This window comes from Pteropus medius, unplaced genomic scaffold (assembly GCF_902729225.1).
Source record: "Pteropus medius unplaced genomic scaffold, Ma_sr-lr_union100, whole genome shotgun sequence".
Taxonomy (NCBI): Eukaryota; Metazoa; Chordata; class Mammalia; order Chiroptera; family Pteropodidae; genus Pteropus; species Pteropus medius.
In genome coordinates this window covers 15302191-15323334 of record NW_024349519.1, presented here as the reverse complement: position 1 = coordinate 15323334, position 21144 = coordinate 15302191, and the positions used below count along the sequence as shown (strand labels likewise).

The 21144-nt window shown below is 30.6% G+C and overlaps 1 protein-coding gene across 14 annotated transcripts in view; it reads right to left on the bottom strand.

Annotated features, from left to right (window-relative positions):
• Positions 1-21144, bottom strand: part of SOX5 (SRY-box transcription factor 5) — a 907668-nt gene that overhangs the window by 351225 nt on the left and 535299 nt on the right. Inside the window, exon 1 of one of the 14 annotated variants that reach the window (XM_039882497.1) lies at positions 16390-18657. The exons of the other annotated variants lie outside the window; for them this stretch is intronic. The gene's annotated coding sequence lies outside the window, so the exon portion shown is untranslated. Of the gene's footprint in view, positions 1-16389; positions 18658-21144 lie in introns of those variants that run through there. 14 annotated transcript variants of the gene reach the window in all.

Sequence of the window (21144 nt, the reverse complement as noted above, 5' to 3'; positions counted from 1 at the left end):
ATCTCTTTCTCTCTCTCTTTTCACCCTGCTTTATCTCTTTCTCATTCTCACTTCTGCTCTTGCTGTCTTTCATTCTTATTTTATAAGCGTACATACATGTGTACCTACAAGTAGGGTTACAAGACCCAAGATCTGAGACAGCATACTTTCCATAATTAGTGGTAAGTAGTCCACCTTATTAAAATGATGATAACCACTACACATAGTTATTTTAATTTTCCTGTTTTCTCAAGGCTATATAATACCTACAAATCACTTCTCATCATTGTTTAATGAAAAAAAATTCTGATGTAAAAATCCATCTTCAATAAAAATGCAAAATAGTACCTCTTTTGATTTTGCTGGTTCTTCAAGAACTATAGGTAATTGCCTATAAGTGACTTATACTTTATAGGTCATGAGTAAAACCGCTGTTTACATCTTTTAGTGTGTGATATCATGTGTTCTACAAAACATAGAGATCCTCACAAACTCACAAAGAAGCTCACCTTGAAATTTATTTGTCTCTGAAAGGGTGTTATATTTCCCAGAACCCAAGAAATTTAGAGTCCATTCGATGGCTGTGAAATACACTCCAAAGTAACAGGAGCATCAAAGAGCAGAGGGAGAGGATGGAACCAGGCTATCTAACAGTCATGGAGCTCCCCAGTGAAAATCCGTTGGGCAAATGAGGAAGGACACTGGATTGTAGCTTGACTCCCAGGAGAAACAGGAAACAAAACCCAAAGAAAAGCCAAATCAGTCCCCCAAAATACAGAGTAAACTCCAAGAAACCTGAGTAGGGCCAGGTACAAGGAAAAATATAAGACCTGCTATGAGATCACGCAGACAAGAAATCTGAAATCTCAGAGATTCAATATCTATTAGTAGACAGCCCTTTGGAAGAAGAGATGTGGATATTCTTTCTGGCCTTAATGGAGCTGAGTACTTACATGTGGCCAAGGAATTTTATGAGAATAGACAAGTCACACTTTAACTGAAATAGAACTCTTTAATATTAAAGCCCAACAAACTGACATTGGAAAGAAACATAAAACTTTTCGCCTTTAATATCCTTAAAAGAAATCTAAATTTCTAAACCTCTAAAAAAATTATCTTATGTGTTTTATTCATCTCTAAGTCAAATTAGGTAAAGTATAGAAATATAAACTATATTTATATTAGTAATATAAAATAATTTAGACACTTTTTCTTGATTTTTAAGTATTCATTCCATATGTAAAATCATCATTTATAAGTAAGAAAATTAATGTTGGCTGATCTTGAGTAGAGTAGGATAGACAGCATTTCATTTGCCTGACTTTTAATTTTAAAAAGTTGTGCCTGTCCTTCTGGAAATGATCTTTACAAATCCTAGCTCTTATAGCTAATAAAAGTGGCAAGCAACAGCTAATGAGTCAAAATTTGGACCCTTAAATCAGGAATCCCAAATTGTCTATTATAGAGGTGTTTTAATTTCTATTATCCACTACTATGTTAGAATTATTTATTCATAATCAATTAGTTGTGTTAATAATTTTTGCAAATACAAATAATTATCAAAAATAATATCCAAATTGAAATTGTAGTAAATTAATTGGCTTTTCCAGTAATATCATTTACAAATATGCCTTCTAAAAAACAAAATTAAAAAAAGCTCAACATTAAAAATGAAGTAGTATTTCAAATATAGAAACAAGTGAAACAATCAGCAGAGAATTTGCTGTTATTCTACAGAGAGCAGCTCCTTAGATAACAATGGCCCATTTCCCCAAAATATGGAATACCTACATTAAAATTTTTTAAATCAACAAATTTATATAAAATCTTATGAAACTATGTTATATTGTAGAAATAAGCAGTTATTTATTAGGCTATGATATAAACGAAAAAGAAAAATCAAAAGCAAAACCATCACTTGAGAAACAGTTAAAAAGGTAATGTTATTCCTTTATTTCTTACCCTTTTTTCCCTTAATAAAATAAAATGTTTCAATCATATATTGTGAAATGAATAATATTGGATAGCCAATTAAATTAAGAGGTCTTCAAATTATGAGTCAAAAAAAAAAAAAATTCACACATCCTGGACCTAGCCTTTATCTGAGCATTTAACAATAAATATCCAATACAGAAAAAGTAAAATTAAGACCACAGTGAAAGAAAACAACCTTTATAAACACAAAAAATACTACTGGTCATAAGTAAGGCCACAACAGAGAATATAATTAAATACTGTATCTTAGTATAAGTATAATCTATACTAGCATAATAATTTTTAATTTTTATGAACATACATGTTTTCACCTGCAGATATCTAATATCTTTAGAAAACAAATTTTTAAACTTCTATTTTTTGAGCCCTACCATGACAGCTTGTATTGAATCAATAGAAAATGTTATATTTAGAAATTCTGCAGTTAGAAAATAAAAAATAAAAAAACATTAAAGCTTATCAGACTCCATCAATGAGCAGGATAATAACAGCAGTTTCATCAAATTAAATCATTCTTTAGTGTTTCCATTCAATAAAAAGGGACGATCAGCAGGCTGTTCAAAACTAAAACTTCCCTACAATTTCTCTACTCATCCTCATTCTGACCACACAAGGTCTCTTTTCAATTCAGACCATGACTTTTGAAGCTCCCTTTCTCACCCCTCACAAACCTTAGTGGAATGAAGAGCATTAGAAGTAAGTAAACAACCAATAAATGTAACTATGTTACTGAGTCATGTGGGGAGGAGGGCAACATGCAGGGAAAATGGCTAAGTTGTTCGCATTAGTAAAGCAGACTTTGTTCCATAAACTCTCCAAGAACACTGGTAGAATGCTTCATTTTTAATTCATTCAACCCCATATAAAATTTACCTGACTACAGCAATTTGACTAGGATATTTTTTGCTCTCACAAAAATGCCATTTTTACTAACACACCAAGGCAAAAATATAAATATGTGCAGTTTGATATACTGACATATTTTGAAGATCAGACTCACATACACCTACAAAAGAAAGCTGTAATCATTTATAGGGGAAGGAGAATGAAAGCCGAACGAAATTTGCAACAAAGGATTATGGCACAGTTACATCTAAGAAATAAATTAAAGTACTTTAGGTCCTTCAGTTAGTTATACGGGTGTTATTAGGGCTGCAAAGCTGAATCCTGTGATAAAATAGCTAACATTTATTGGGTACTCACAATGCAAATTGACAGCTCTGAGTTGTCAATGAATCATTTCTTTTAATCCTCAGAATAAGCCTCTGAGGTAGGTAATGCTATTATCTCCACTTTGCAAATGAAGAAACTGAGTCAGGCACCAAGAGGTTAAAAAACTTAACCACAGGAAACCATTTTGCGTATTGCTGAACCAGGCTTAAAGTAGGCAATCTTACTCTAGAGTCAACTGTTGTGACTCACACAACTGCCCAGCTCTGGAAAATTCTAACATTCTCCATATTCAAGTCTCAGCCCTCCTCAAAAAGGCTATAACACACAGATCAGAATTAGCTCTCCTTGTATTCTCCCATAATACCTTGTACTTAAACTTCTCCACTCACAGTGCATGCCTTTATTGCAATTACTTGCTTAATGTATGTCTCCCTTTTCAGACTATATGCTTGATGAGGACAAGAGCCATACGTCTTTGGTTCATTGCTAAATCCAGGAGCTAGCCCTGTCTAGTAGATACAAAATATTTGATTAATATATCATAAAAGAATGCATAAATATGTTACTATTGCTTTAAAAATTTATTCTCTCAAGTAATAAATTTCTATTAGTATCTACAAATATTGACAATTCACCATCAAAAATAATAGCTAATATTCCGTGCTTACTATCAGAGGTCCAATTCCAAGTACTTTATTTATGTTCAATTACTTAATAGCCACAATTTTTTTTTTTTTAACATAAGACAAAAATGAAATTTGGAGAGCTTAAGTAACTTGCCCCACATCACACAGTTAGGGAAACACACAACCATGATCTGAGCACAAGAATCTTGACTCTAGAGCCTGAGCTGTATACTACCTCTAAATAGGACCAATTTTCAAACTGTTAAATTCTCTGGTTGAATAAGGGCTTTATGTCATAAAGCATTTAAAGAATTGGAAAACATTGGTGACAAAAAAAATTCCCCATTCTATAATCTTAACATATATTTATTTAATAGTAGAGTGGTAGAGTTAAAAAGAGAATAGCCTGCACTTGCCTTTAATATTTTTTCAAAATTTATAAAATATTTTAGAAACTTTAAAAATATCATCTCTGATTTTCGAAATATGGGAATGGTGAATGAAGAAAAAGGAAAATAACTGAATTTGTTTTGACTGAGGTGGTTAACTTCCAGCATTTTTTTTCGTAAAAAAAATGAACATTGTAGTTCTGAGTAAAAATTCCAATGTAACAGAATACACATTTATAGTACATCACTATTACAGAGACTTAATCAATACTTTTAAGTTATTACCTGCAAAAAAATTCTGTTTACGGCTATCTTCAAAGTAGATTTTATGGATAAGTTGTGATAGTTTCTTGGGTTAGGGAAGCCCTATTTTCTCAAACAGTATCAAACAGCTCTCTGCAAGGGAAATCACTGTGACTCAGATAGCTCTCTGATCACAGATTAAATCTCAAAATCTAAACCAAGTTTCCATGAACTTGGTACACATAACTTCACCTTGGTACATATCTACTTCTGACAGACCCAATTATAATATTAAGTGATTTTAAAGAGGACAGTGGTCTAATGCCTGTTTCAAAAAATCTGTATCTAACTTGAATCTAATTATGAGGATGCAATCAGACAAATCCAAATTGTGAGATAGTATATGAAACAAATGGCCTAGACTATTAAAAAATGTTTCTATCAAGGTCAAGACAAAAAGATGGCAAGGTATTGTTTACGCTTAAAGGAGATCTAGAGAGATATGACAAGTAAATGCAATACCAAATGCTTGACTTGAACCCAAATTTAAAGAAAAAAAAAACTATAAAAGAAATTAATCAGATAATAAGAAAATGTAGATCTGGACTATATTAAATAACATTACTACATTAATGTTAATTTCTTGGATATGCTAATGTTATTATAGTTAGGGAGCAGAATGTCCCAACTTTTAGTAGTGTGAACCTGCAACTTACTTGCAAATGAATCAGAAAAGAAAATGAAATAAAGAGAAAGCAGAGGGGTCAAAGTTAATAATTAGCAAAACTAGCTGAAAAATATAAGCGTGGATGCTCATTATGGTACTATTTCAAATTTTCTGTAGATTTTGAATATTTTAAGTAAAGAGAGAAACATTAAGAAAAGCTTTATATCCAAATAATTGTGACATATTTTAGATGATTAGGATGTTTTCGGTTGTAACAAATACAAAGTCAAAAATGTTCTGGGCTTATCAGTTAAATTTGCCATCTCGATCTAAAAGTCCCTAAATGTTGTCATAAAGGATAGTTCTAAACCAAAGCCATTAGTTTTAGAGATACTTCAGTTTACAAATGGAAAACAGAGATATGTGTAAATAATATTCTCATATTGATAAAGTGATAAATTGTAAACAAAGCTTTTATCCTACACTCTTTTCTGCATTGTCACTCCCTCCCATTCCTTTATTCAACTGATGTGTGCTTTCATCTTGCTAAATGAATCATTCAAATTGTAAGTATTCACTAAATATTTTTAAATGAATAAATAAAGATAGGAATGTTTCTGTGTTTATATCACTATAAACATAGATGTAGTACTAAATCATATGAAAGCATATAAAATATGCTAATTTAATTTATTTAAGTTAACTTGGGATGGCTTTTTAAAGTTAAATCAATGCAGAGGGCCCAATGAGATTCCGTGTTGCTCAAAATCCACAGAAACAACACATTTATCAGAGCAGACAATTAATAGACAGCCTTAACATTTCAAATGGAGATAACCCCTGCCATGCTGTATGTACTCTAATGAACTTTAGGGTCTCACTGAGATGCTCTTCAGGTACTCTTGCAGATCCAGAAATGTTTCCTGAGGAAATTCTTGCTTTGTCTCTATGTGCAGGAGTACATAGAGTCAATTTAAGGACAGAGGTGAGAAGTGCCTTAAATCTAGGCAAGATACAACTCAGTTCAGAAGTGATTATTCCTCATCTCTTAGCAACAGCCTAGATGTAACAAGTGATCTTTAAAGGAGATAGTTTAAGGGACATGTCAGTCTTTTCTTAGACCTCTGCCAGTATCCTTTCATCAGGAAATCTACATACCTGGTAAACTTTAGTTATTTATAAAAATGACTTCCTCCATTATGTTGCTTCTCACTCAATATTCTCTGTCTCTTATCTGGTCTCTACTAAAAATGGCAATGTAAAGAATGCCTTATTAATCCTCTGTAATACTTCTATTGAAGACAGTTTGAAGATTTATATAATAAATTACTCCCTTATACATCAGGGCTCCCCCAAAGATTGTGATTACTGATGAAATGGTAAGTTTTTTTTTTTTTTTAACCAGAAAATGATAACCCGATAACCATTAAACTTGTTATGGCTGTCAGGTAACAGAGTTATTCTTAGCCATAATTTTAGAAATAATTATCTTCCCTTATGTTTTCTGTCTGTCTGTCTGTCTATCTACATATCTATCATCTTTCAATCACACACTTACATAATATATACAGTGTTCATAATATATGTATAATATATATTATAATGATAAGATTATAATTTTATAATACAAAATATATTTAATAATATATACATATTTTATTTACATATATTATATTCATATGCTATGATATATTCTGTATAACAAATAAATGTATTATGTATTTAATAAGTAAAATATAAGTGATTTTTGACATGAATATTTAATGTTAAATATTTTAATTATTTTAGAAAGTAGTTGAAGTTCTAATAAATCCTGTACAGACCATGGGCTTCAACATTATTTACTAATTACTTGATACATATGTATCCGTATGCAGCCCAAAACATTTACTAGATTATAGAAAATATCCTTGGAATTCTTTCTACATGATTAAAATCCATTCAAGGAAATAATAATATACATTTCTTGGGCATGCTAAGTTACATACACTTTCTTATTTAGCAGTAAAATGATGAGCATTATTAAAATGATGAGCATTATTAAAATGCCTACTTCACAGATGCAGAAGGTAAGGCATGAAAAGTTTATGTAATTTGCAAAAATCATAAAGCAAATAGGTATTTTAGTTGTAAATAACCATTTAAGCATTCTGACTCCAAAGTCCACTGGTAACTACAGCTACATGGCCTCTCCTTTGGAAGGTATCAAGAAATCAGAGAAAGCACTAGAATCCGGCCATAACTATATATTAGAAAACACTTAAAAGATAAAGACTTAAAACCCAGATTCATGAAACAATTCAAACTTATATTAAAATACATTAATTTAACAGTAAACTTGAAAAATCCACAGAGTAAAACCAAGAGGTTCATTTCTATTCTCACATGCCTTACTGTCAGCAGGAACTTGTAATTTTCTTAACAGCCACATTATTTTGTCATACGAAATATAATTCTATTTAAAATTACCAACACTCCTGCCTGCTACCCAATAAAATCAGTATGTCATGGCTTAAATTAGATCAAAGAATTAATACTATTAATTATATTATTACCAATTCATCACAAAGTTTCCCATATTAAGATCACCCTATAAGATGTTGACACTGACATATTTAAAAGTTCCTATACTCTAAATATGCTTCCTGAACATTAAGACAGCAAAAACTATTCAGATAAGCTTTCTGAGCAAAGACAATACCTGTCTATAAAGGTAGTATTTCCATAGGTAGTCCATTGTAAAAGACTTGGAAGAGAGAGATTTGAGAAAACTTACATAGTTACACTCTTCACAGTAAGAAGTTTCCATCGATAGTGTATGTTACAAATTGGCATCTCTCAAAAACAGTTACAAATAGCCTTTTCCAAGAAACTCTTTAAATAATTGTCCAGATGTCTAGATATCCACCACTTTGCACATCACCTTGGGCCATGAATGAATTAATTCATAAATGAATGAATTCAGAGAGGAGAAATTAGAAGTTTATATCAAATTGTTTATTTATAGTGTCTGTATTTCAATAAAATTTATTCAGCAACTAAAATAATGCCTGTCAATAGGTTTTTAAAATACATTTATTAAATGAATAAATAAATTTCTGCCACTAAAATAAATAATAGATTATAAAGTTCTGAAAGCACTGTATTATGTAGATCAATACTATAATCTGATGATTAATAGTGAAGTCTTTAGAGATGGACTGTTTGGGTTTGTTTCCCAGCGCTGCCACTTGTAACCTGTGAGAAATTAGGCAACTCCTTCTGTTTCATTTTCTTCATTTGTGAAATGGTTATAACAAATAAGATTTTTTGAGGTTAAGTTTGTCACATAATAAGTACATACTGAATGTCAGTGCTATCTTTATATCTATCTCCATAAATATATATCTATATGAATAAAGCACTTGCATCACATCTTGTAGGTCAGTTTTAACTGTATATAGTTTGAACTGAAATACAAAAGGGAAGATATTCCTACAAACTTCTTTAGACCCAGTGGAAATTATAGATATATACGATGGCATTTCAAAAAGTAAATATTATTGTCCTTCCAAACATAGAATCTCTAAAGTAATCTATATGATCCTTAATCAAAGATCTTCCTTTCCATTGTAACTCCATGGAAGTTTGAAGAAATGGACAGTTAATGATATAAACATCTGTGCAAGTCAGTGTTACTACTAGGACTTTTTACAACGTGATAAAATTTTACCTTCTTGTGGAAGAAAGCTAAGAAAAACATTTAATAAAAAAGTAAGTCTTTCTGACTAACTGCTACCTTCCTAAGCTGTGGATTAATAGAATCTAGATACAGACAGAAGTTTTAATTTTCCTCCCTCCACAGAAAAGGATAAAGCAGCACCATCCAATAGAAATATAATGTGAGCTACGAATATGAACTGCACATACAATTTGTAATTTTCTAGTGCCACATTCAAAAAGTAAAAATAAGCAGGTGAAAGTAACTTTAAGAACATTTTATTTAGCCAATATATCCAAATATTATCATTTCAAAATATAATCAATATTCTTTAAAAACTTAGTAAGGTATTTTACATCTTTTCATTCAAAGTCTTCAAAATCCAGTATTTTATACTTACAGCAAATCTCAATTCAGACTAGCTATGTTTCAAGTGCTCCAGTAGAGGCATGTGGCTAGGGGCTACTACTGGAAACCACAGACATAAAGGGATTCTGAGAGCATTTCTTTATACTTTTTACTAAATCACATACTTATTCCTCAAGAGCTAAAAGGTTCTCAGTATATCTAAGGTAAATCATACCAACCAGACAAATCAACAATTTAACATTCTAATTGATCAATTTATCCAATATTTAAAAACACAAACTATACTTCAGCTAAGAAAAATAAAATAGGTGAAATTACTTTTTTGCTTCTTTTGTGCTAAGTAACACTCTGTAATAGCTCTTACTAAATACTCTATAAATTTAAAAGCTTCTAGTATATAATATTTGCCAATATTCTTTAATTGAAGATTTCTCCTATACTTTTAAGGTAAATAAAATCATTGAAATAATTAGATTTTGCCTATAATTTACTATCTCTGGTATGATTTTCCTTTACTGAACTAGTAAAGGAAAATCATACCACATGAAACAGCACTGGTCTGATTTAATACTATAAATTCAGAACAAATGGGAAAACATTAAATTCAGAAGTGCTTCTGGACCATTAACTTCCATGCTGATTTGACATGCACCATAGTACTCAGGCAACAGACTCAGGAATATAACCTATTCCTAAAGCAAACAGTATTTTATCTCATAACCATCTGGGGTTCACATCCTTAGGGTTACTAGAATAGTGCTGTCTGGTATATTTTAATATCTAGAAGTATAGCACTAAGACCTACTTTATTAGTGAATCCCATTTTGCTAGGAAAAGAAGACTGACATAGAAGAGATTATAGAGGGAACGAAATTTTGGGGCCCTTGTTTTCATTATTTAGCTGAAGAAAATCATTGGTTATATATGATTTCAAACTCTATGGTTTTTCTAAGGTATCAATAAAAGAAAAAAAAAAAGCGATACCATTCATAACGTGGACGGTGCTCTCTTTCACATACCGCCTATAGTCACAAACTTAAGTGCCAAGCAGATGGCCGAAATCTGTTTTGTATAAAATGTGCGCTTTTCCCCCCTAACTGTGTTCTTTGTATTCATATTCAGCCTAGATTTTAGCCATCAAAACACTGGCACTATGTCGATCATTAGCAGCATTTTAGACAACTGGCAACTAAGGTATTCACTGTTCTCTGCAGAATGGTCAGCTAATATTCCCCAGATGTGTGATTAAGGCAAAAGATCATCTTCTTACATTGGTATCAGCACTTTGGACGGCTCTTTGCTCTCAACAGATTATTTCAGTGGAAAACAATTTTATGTCCAAAAATAAGAGTTCTTTTTCTAGGATGTTTTTGTTTGCTTGTGATATAGCTGCCCATAAAAAGAAATCTATAAATTTGTCCAAGCTTTACCTACAAACTAAGGAATAGTTAGTTACCTAGCTGATATAAAACTTCTCATGTTACTTTTACTATGAAATTGTATGATGTACTCTCTTTGTAAGTTTCTTCAAGTTAAATATTGTCTAATTTTCAAATATTTTTACAAATAATACTTTAAAAAGCAATAGTGTGTGACCATTTTATCTTATATCACTTTTTTTGTTTTCCAATAATTTGTTCTATGAAATTATTCATTTTTATGGTTATAAACAAATGAATTTTAATTTGCATAGGTTAAAGCATAGGAATATGTTAAATCAGCAAATTTATTATTTAAATACTTGATATACTGATATCTCTCAAAACAACATTTAGTGTATCAGACTTCCTACGTATTAAAATGGGAAGAGGTGTGTTTTTAGGGTATTTCATTATTAGCAGTCAGCAGCCAGAGAAAACTATAGCTGTATTGCTGCTATTTAATTACAGGTTACCTGGGATCAATAATCATTAATGCATTTAAAGCAATTATAATTCTATTAACTACAGAATTTTTAAGAACAAGTCAACAGATTTCTTATAGGGATTATTTTATATGCTAAAATAATTGCAACTATCAGACTAGCTAGTATGTTATCAAACAAAAACATAATTTTTATTGAAGTGCTGATCATTTTCTATTTGCCAAGAATCCAACCTAGTTTTCAAAGTTTGAATTCAGTGGCTCGCATTCAGAAATATCCAAATATTTTTCTGAAGTTTCTAAGTTTAAGATGACTCATTAGCATTGAGGAATAAATAATGTTATACTCATTTTAAAGCCCATTTTATAGATGTATGGCTGAAACCCAAAGAATTTGAATAACTTACACATCACAAAGTTTTAATTCTTGATTTAGCAACTGTAGGAACATACGCCAACTCTGTACATTACTAAATGCTGAATGATAAAATATATTAGCAGTAAGTTGTCCAACTGAATGATTTCCAGATTTTCTTTCTTGTTTAACAGTAGGATATTTCACATTTCCCTTTGGTCCTAGTTCTAAACATAGTTCTGGTTCAATAATGCTCTTTTCTGTTTTTTTGTTTTTGTTTTTCTTTTTTTTAAATAGCCTTTATTTCTGTACCAAGAGAATAAAAGAATAACACTTTAAATTTATTTCTAAATTAAAAGTGGCAGGAATAGAATTTTTTAAATCTATATCATAATCATTAAGCAAATAATTAATTTTAACACAGCTAATTCTTATGTTATCCTAAACACATGAATCTATATTTAAAATTTGTAACTAATCTACATAAAGACTTCATGATACCATAGTCATATTTTCAAAGTATAGATAATACAGAAAGTCCTTGAATATGAGTCAAAATTATGTTGCTGATGGTATAACTGCACTTTTTAATAAACACAATATTTAAAAGAAAAAGCATGCAATCTGCTGAATGTAAAATATTAACAATATGTGAAACATCTCCTCTCAGATAATATAGCTTCTTTAATGCATCTTTCATTGGTTGTTCCCCTACTCCTTGCTTCATAGGTTTAACATTTCTTTTCTTGAAATTGCCAACCACTAATTAATGCATATTAGGTTGGCTGGCTAGATGCTAATGCTAATAATTGTCTAATTTATTTTGAGAACCACTTAAACTCTTTCTTTATACTACCTGTTTTTAATATTAGTTGATCTTTCCACTTTCCAGCCCAATGTTTTATTTATTCATATAAAGATGTACACTGTTTATAGACTCCATGTTGTCCTAATGCTCTACTTTATTCATCTTATCCTTATAAATAGACTTTCAGGACTTTGACCTAAAATATCATTTTCATGCTTTTCATATCCCCTCACAGTGCCTTGTTCAGGTTCCATATACGATTTATTTTTCATAATATTTTTAACAGTTCAGGATAGTGATCTGATGCATCTGAGAGTTTCAAATACATAAAATATTAATCTTATCTTTTGAAACAGTAGCTTAAAAATAGTTCATAGCAAATTGGAGCACTTAATCCTAAATAAAAATTATACATAGTACTTAGATTTCAAACTCCTAAAATATACTATGGTTACTTATTCTTGCACAACGCTAAATTGACAGGTAAACTGAGACGTGATTCCACATGTGAAGGCTGGTTATATGAGATACTGCCTCCCAATTGCTGCATAAATTCAAGAATTCTGACCACTAGAATAAAAAGCTAGGGATCTTTCAAATGTGGTTCAAAGTGATGAAATTTTAGAGGTGAGAGGTTTTAAAAATTATCCAACCCTTCTTTGCATTTTACAGATGCATACACTAAGATCTAAAACCTCTTCTCAGACTGTAAGAAAGAACTGGAACCTGAAATCTTATACCCAACTAATACACTTTCTATTATGTTACATTTCTCCAAAAAATTGGTGATGATACTGACAAATGTATATTTTTACCAAAAAAGAAATTGTTCTTCACTTCAGGAGTAAACACTCAAAACCCAAAACCCAATAAACTGTCCATTTAATACGTACGCCATAGGCCTCTAAAATTCAACTTTCTCCTCTCGGCCTGAAATCTCAAATTTTACTCAAGCATATCTTGATTTACTCAACTTCTTAAATTCAAATTTTCCATTAAATATGCATCACAATACTACCTTCAGATTTTTAAAGCTAGAATATTATTATAAGTCCTTATAGCTCACGCCACAGGATTATATGTTGCAAATGAAAAAGTAGAATGGACTTTGCTTGTATTTCTATGAAATATTTCTTCTTTTTGAGATTTCCCCCAACCCAAACTGTGGCTTCATCAGTATTTGGTAGAATTTATTCAAAATTAATTTATTCAAAATTCAATTACTCTATAAGTGAAAAAGTTTCTGCTGAATTCCAAACTCATTATATGTACGTGTATAACTATTACATTCCACAAATAAATTTTTACATAACTATTACTGACACCCAATTATCCTTTAATTACTTATAAAAGTCTATATATTCTGCTCCTTCACTTTGATTCTTTAAATTGCTCTTAAAATCTTTGGATCTGCTTTTCTTTCTCCAGAAGAATGCTTTTAAAGCATTAAACATTTCTAAACTGTTTATAGGTCAAATTAGATCCATTTTATTTTTCCAGTAATGGCAAATTTTTAAGAAACAAGTCTACTATCTTATTTAAATTCTATAATCCTTAGGGCTCTAAAAACAATATCTTTCTTTTATTTTTCAAATTCTAGCTATGTTTAGGACTGGAAGAAAATAGAAGTTCTTGCCTCAGAAATAGCATTCACTGTTATCTTTGTTTTTCCATTCCTAGGCATTTTGTTTGATTTAATGGTACTTAGACTATTACATAAAAGTTATCTTCACATCCTGATGATACTATGATAAAGATGATAATCTGAATCTGACGTTGTATCAGTTATCATTCATTTAAAGTCAAAGTTAAATTAGTGAATGAATCAAGAGTTAAATAGTTTGATTACCAGTTCATTTATTTCTCTACAAAAGAATAAGAACACTATATATTATCTTAATGAAACTGTAACATATATCTCTTATTGTACAAATAAAGAAGAAATCTTTTCATCAGTTTTATGTGACATCTTCCTGAAAACTCCTTTCAAACATATTATGAAACTCAACAGCAAATAAAAAAAGAGGGGGTGGTAAAACAAAGGGACATCAGGAAAGGAGTAAAAAAAGTCTTTGGACTTTGCAAATTATTGCCCAACAAACTCTGACCCAGGTAAATAACCCAAAGAAAGACTTGTGAGCAAACAAGTAATACCTTAACTCAAGAACCAGAATAAAAATGTTTTAGAACTTTGTCAAGCAACCTATATTAACTATGAATGAAAAATTAATAGCATAAATAAAGCATTACTTTTTCATTTTGTGTTCTCTTATGTGAACACGTATTTCTCATTTTCAACATTTGTGTTTCTTTTTCCTTAAAATGCTCTTTTATTAAGTTAATATAAAATTGTTTAAAATGAAAAGTCAACAGATCATATGTGAAAGTTCCATAACCAGTTCTCAAATAACCTATCACCTTGGTATCTTCATCCTAATTAACATAAAAACAGAAAACAAAACTAAAATCACTATTAAAGTAAAAGATTTGCTATATTTTAAAACAATTCTGATTAAAATTTTACCAGGGACACTATTTGGGCCTATGTAGTCTTTTACTACTAGATTAAAAAATTATCAACAAGCAAAGCATAATGTTCCTGAAGCCCTAAAGAAAAGACACATCCTTTAGGAATTTGTTGCTGAGTGTCCCAATTGATCTAACTCACTTAAACTGCCAATATAAAAATCTTATAAGTTTTTGGGGGCGCCTTTATTTGGGTCCTATATAATAGTGAATTTCATTTCTTCAAATTATATCTATTTTCAATGCATCTTATACTTAGGTTTCATTGTGACAGAAATGATTGGGATGAGTAGAGCAGGCACGTATGCATAGAGTATAATTAAATCTCATGCACCTACACAATAAGAAATATTAAAAATAAAGCTATCGATATATTTTTAAGAAATCATATCTTCTGTTTTTTTTTAACATTTTCTTTTCTGAAAAAAAAAAAATTCTTTCAAAGATGTGAAAAGCAGAAATAGAAACGCTGTTACATATGAAAGTTTCAACGGATTTGCTGCCAGCAGCTTTTCTTTATAGTGTTCCTCTTACCTACAGTATGTGTTGGCACTGGCAGGTAGCCCTAATTCGTTAGTAGCCAAATTATTTTTGTCCCTGAAGTAGGAGAAATCTCCATAGCACATGAATGAGACATGGTTTACTAGTTTACACACATCTTTATAACTCCAAGAAACCAAAACTCATTCACAAATGCTTTCATTTCAGCAGTGAGAAGGGCTACAGAATACCAGAGATACCTACTTTGAATTCTTGGTCCTCATTCTCTATGAGAAAACGAAGAGAAAAAAAAAAATCTTATTAACTTTAATAAAGACTTTGGTTCTTAATGCAAGAAAAATAAACAGCTTTCTGTTCACCACACTCCACATTTCATTTAAGAAAAAATATTTCAGTATAAAGCATTAGGGAAAAAAAAGTCAGTAATAAACCTAAATGTCGCTACATAAAAATTCATTATGACGGCATAGTAGTTTTAGAGAATGTGGTTTACAATAACAAGCATCCTTATATTGCATGATCACAAACTACATTTATATACTGTTGTACCACCTTCACTAAATTAAAGAGAAAAATAGGAAGATGAAATACGCAACACTCAGAAATAAATGTATAACAGTGATGATTCAGCCACAGCAAAAAAATCTCTGAATTCTAAGGCAAGACAAAAGTAAATGTATTAACACTAAAGAGCCAAGTGCCTGAAATGTTACTTAGATAAAAGAAAGAGAGATTTGAAATACAATGAACCAAGTTCAGGTTGAATTGATTTAAGATTAGACACTGATTTCAAATGTCTATGAATATCTACAAGCTTTTGTTTTTAATTTTCCTTCTGTCATGTTTTATGGGTAAAAAGTCCTTAAACTACCTTGTAATAGATTAATTGCTTTCAAGCTGGGTGACAAAAGGGCATAATGACCGGAAAATGATACAAAAGAAACAGTAAAAGCATGTTAACAAGTTTATCAACAAACCTGTGTAATTCTCATGAAGTACATACAGATTAAGGTTCAGTGGTTCCAAACTGGCAGCATTCAAGTTGGGTTCATATTTGGGTTTTTTGTTTTGTTTGTTTTTTTAAACCACCTGTCCTAAAATGACATTGTTTATGCTAATTATCTTTGTTTATGCCACAATTCTGTTTGTTTACTACATTCTTTTAAAATACCATATCCCTATAAACAGTTCTCACCAGAATTCTTCTAAATCTTGTTTCGGTCTGGTCCTTCTCGGCAGCCCACTGAGCAGAATGCAGCTCTACAATGAAGGCGCAAGAGCTGGGAACAACTTTGAGTCTCTCACTCCTCAGGCTGGCAAAGGCAGAGAGTACTGCTGAGGTTTTACTCAGGCTCCAACGGAAAACGATACTGAATGTGTAGAAATGCAACACTCCCCTATTGGACAAGCAGAACTATACGCCACAGTATCTCCAGAGGAGATGCATGAACTCTCAACTAGTAAGTGAAGAGAATAGGTAATGCTAAAGGAAAGGAGTGCAGCTTACAAATTGCAGGAGAAAAACACAGTCAAACTATAGTCAGAAAAGATGATTAAAGGTCTTCCGAACCATTATCAGTTCCTGATTAAAATGAAGGAATATGTAGCATTCTCCTAAAGGATGTCCAAATAAACTGTTCACTTAAGTAAAATAGTGTCAGTCTTTAAAATTTGTTCTTCTCTAGCAATACCACTTGATCATCTATATAACGCTACATTAGCAATGCCACTAAATGTTCAGGTACATAACATTAAAATTTTGTATTTAATGAAATGATGATATCAATCAATGAAAAGGAAGAAGGGTAGAATGAATTAAGCAAGGAAGAATCTTCTATGTTTTAGTCTCTCTCTTGTTCATCAAAAATTTTCCATTAAAAGGAAGATATTTCACATTGTGGTTAAATCTTTGAGCATCTTTTTATCCGATTGCCATCATCTGAGTCAGAAACCTGACATATTAAACTGTATGTGTAGTACAAGAGAAATATCTAGATTAGTTTATTTCTCATGCTATTAGTTAGCCTTGTTGAAATTTTGCAAGAAAATAAAAATCTATCACTTATACTTGTTTAACTAATCTATAAAAAGAGAGGTGTTCAACCTATGTAATACTTATCTGCATTATAGATATACTCGTTAGGTGGCTTGAGAATTGACAGTGGGAAGAATAGACAATAAAAATCAGATTTTATCAATAAATGTATTTTGTTTTTTAAATGCATTATGAATGCAGTTCATTTGAAATAGTTTCCAACTCTATGGAGGAGTAATGTGCTAGAGTATTAGAACAGGTCTTATTATTTGCCTCTCAGGTAAGAGGCATATACAGATTTGAGTTAAAAGCTTCCTAAGAACAGATAAATACTTTATTGTATGCTGATTATATTTGAGAAACAGAGAAGAACACACCAACATGTGGAGTAATCATAACAGTCACACATTTCTGTATTTACCAACCTGCTAAACACTGAACAGTATATAATGCCACCTGACGTTTAACCCTTAATTGTTCTTGATAATCAGTCAGGTCTCCTGCTAATTCTTCAGGACAGTACTCCAGCATGAGTGTGACAGAAGTGTAGTTTATCCACTGTTTCATGAAAGCTGCATTCCAAATTAACATCTTAGCTCAATTAGCTTGCAACTTATTGAGATGGCAATTAAAATCTATTACCAGTTATAGGCACCTTTTCCTCTACGAAGTATTAGTAAATAAAAAAAATACTAAAATGAATGAAGGCTGATATCAGAACATCCTGAAAATATAATATCAAAGTTACAGGTTTACAGTTGCCGTTAGGTGATAATGTGAACAGGTAACTTTCCTTTGATTCACACCTAGAGATTACCTGCTAACTTGAATGTACTTATCACATGAGCACAATGGTTTTACAAAAGTTTATAATTAAACTGAATACATCTGTGTAGGTAATAAATATTTTATTACTATGCTCAAACTTCAGGTAATTAAAGTACTGCTAATATCAGAGATATTCTTATAGACTGCTAATAGTAATTTTTCATGGTTATTTAACAAATAAGTTTTTCACAATACCTGATATTTCTTTCTTCGGAAAAACACATAAAAGTCTCTTAATGTGAAAAATTATTTCTTTAATCAATATGACCACAAATAAATTTGATGGATATATAAGGTAAATAAGTTAAAATTTCATTACAGAAGGTTTTACTCTTGTAGTGTTATCTTCAATGTGTAGAAAATAGGCAGTCAGTTGTCTGCACCCGTTTTGAAAGAAGTAATCAAATAGGTAATACTATAAATTTAATTTGCTTTATCCCACTAGGTTCAATCCTAAATTTTTTTCTATTTATTATCAAACTGTCTTCTTAAGCAATCATCTTATATTTGCTTTTTACTGAAGACTCTAACATAAAGCAATTAGAAAGTGTAACAAGTAGCTTAGTCATAAAACTATTACATTATCAAACAGAATAAATGTAAAGGAAAGAAATATAATACAATATTATTGATAGTAGCAAAAATTGCTTTTTTCATTCATCAGAAACAAGCTAATATTGATATTCAAGGCAAACTTTAATTTTTTTCATTCTATGAATATGAAAATAATAGATGGCATTCCTAAAGGAAAAATTTTAGGTCACAATTTTTAAATTTATTTTTATATAAATATGTAATTTCATTGTCTTTAAAAAAAAAATTTAGGAGAGTTCATGCGTTCATTCTAAAGACGCTATTACTAACATTTAGACCAGGTTGCCAGTTATGTCTCCTCTAAATAGCATGACCTAAAAGACTTTGCTTACAAACAATTCCTTAGAAGATACTTTGCCTATTCACCTCCCACCTGAGAATTGTGTTTTTCATTAGTCATAATCAACTATGACAAGGATGCTTGAAAATAAAAATAACGTATTTCAACTTCTTTACGTTTTAGAATCACTGTTTAATTTGCTCTACCTCCTGAACATTTTTAACAGACAGTGAAACTGTTACTACTTTTGAATTATTTAACAATTGCCTATTAGTCTGACAGTATTGACCATATTCATTTTCAGGGCTGATAATACACAATACATAAAAAATCTAAATAAAAAAATTTAATCCTATTTAAGTTTCGAATATTCCTTAAAGTTTCAACTAGTCTACAGGTTGCAAAGAATAACAGAAGATAGGCAAGAATCTACCAATGAAATCAGAAAAAAAATCACATAAAATTTCCAAAATATATGAACCCCAAGCAACTTGTTTATATCCTCTAGAGCAAGGTTCTCTGTTTCATAATGAAATTTAGAAGGCTTTTTTTTTCAGATTTCTGACTAAGTTTGAATGAACAATTCATCTATAGCAGGTGAGTAAACAATAAAATTTAACACTCAATAGAAATAACCTACTTATTCAATGAAAGTTGCCAATATTTGAAAAGGCAAAAATAGCTGACTACATATGATAGTGTAGTTATTGCATATATACCTCCTTTGGAGAATATAAATATTCAATATTGAGTCTGCAAGATATATTCTATGTGGGTGACTACAGATACACTTACTCATACAAATTCAATGTAAACAAATGATTACATTTGTAATGACTGAGATTTTTGTATTTATTACTAAATATAACCACAGGAAAAAATAAAAAAATGCCAAAATTTTTACATTGTATGACATTTTTCAAAAATATTTTAGCTACTATTATTTCCAAATATACTGTCTATACTAACAACTCTATTGATTACCACTTGCTTATTTAATTAGCCAGTTAGAAAAGCATGCCTCTGGGTAACAAAAAAAATGAAATTCTCACCAGGAAGAAAAAATTGTTAAGAGATTTACGCATTAGAATAGGAAAGGGAAAAGTTTAGTTTAAAAAAGAGATAATTGAAAAAATACAAATAAAGTTCACAGCAGGAAAGCTTGCCTATATAGAGCAATAGGCTACAGCCTGTTAATATGTAACTACCTTTTTATAAGAACAGTCTGTTAACACATTTACAAATCAGACTCAGAGTTTTATTTTCAAAAAGTATAGAGTTGAAGAATATCGTTTAAGTACTACTCTGCACACATGCTAGAAAACTTAAGGTGATATATTAACAAACTGCTATATTAAGCAATAGCATGTTCCAATATTAACTTCAATATCTACATATGAAATAGGCTATATTTGCAAACAAAAGCTATTTTAAAGAGTTAATATATAGAACTTTGAAAATATGAATTCAAAACTATTAAGCAAGTTCAACTGAAATTATTCACTGAAATTATCTAGAGAGGATTCACCCCAATTTAAAAAAAAAAAGATGAAGAAATGAAAGAAAAGAAGACAGTATTAAAGTATATATGTTGGCTATTTTACTTTCTTCCTCGATATGATATTGGCTTCTCTAATATTTGGCCACATTCAAGCATTATTTTTTTCTCAATATTCTTCTCTCCCATTGCTTTACTTCTAGAATGTTTTAATCTTTGTCCTTTCTTTTTTCGTCTTTTCATATCAAATTCAGTTGTTTGAGCGATGAACAGCTTGACTTAGCATATTTTTAACCAGCTGGTCTAGCACCTAGCTTGCATTGCATAGTCAGATACAACAAATGTTTATACAGAAGGTAGCTTTCATGAAAATGAAAAAACACAGATACATCGTGAAATCATGACTTTTGCCTTTTTTGCACTAAATTCACCACACAGAATACAAAGTTTGAATTCTTTTTAATGGCAAACAAAACTCTATTTATAGTTCTCCAAAAAATGAACTTATGCTGGGATAAGAACTCAAATTTAAAAATTGCAATGTGTACTTATAGGAACACTAAGAGGGCTAAAATTCTTTCAAAGCCCTGCTTTACTTGCAGCAACATCAAATGGAAGGATATTTCATATAGTTCTCCAATGAGGAACTACTTAATTACAAATATGCTTATTCCCATCATAGCAAAAGGAAAAAATTATAGTAAATCAAAATTTA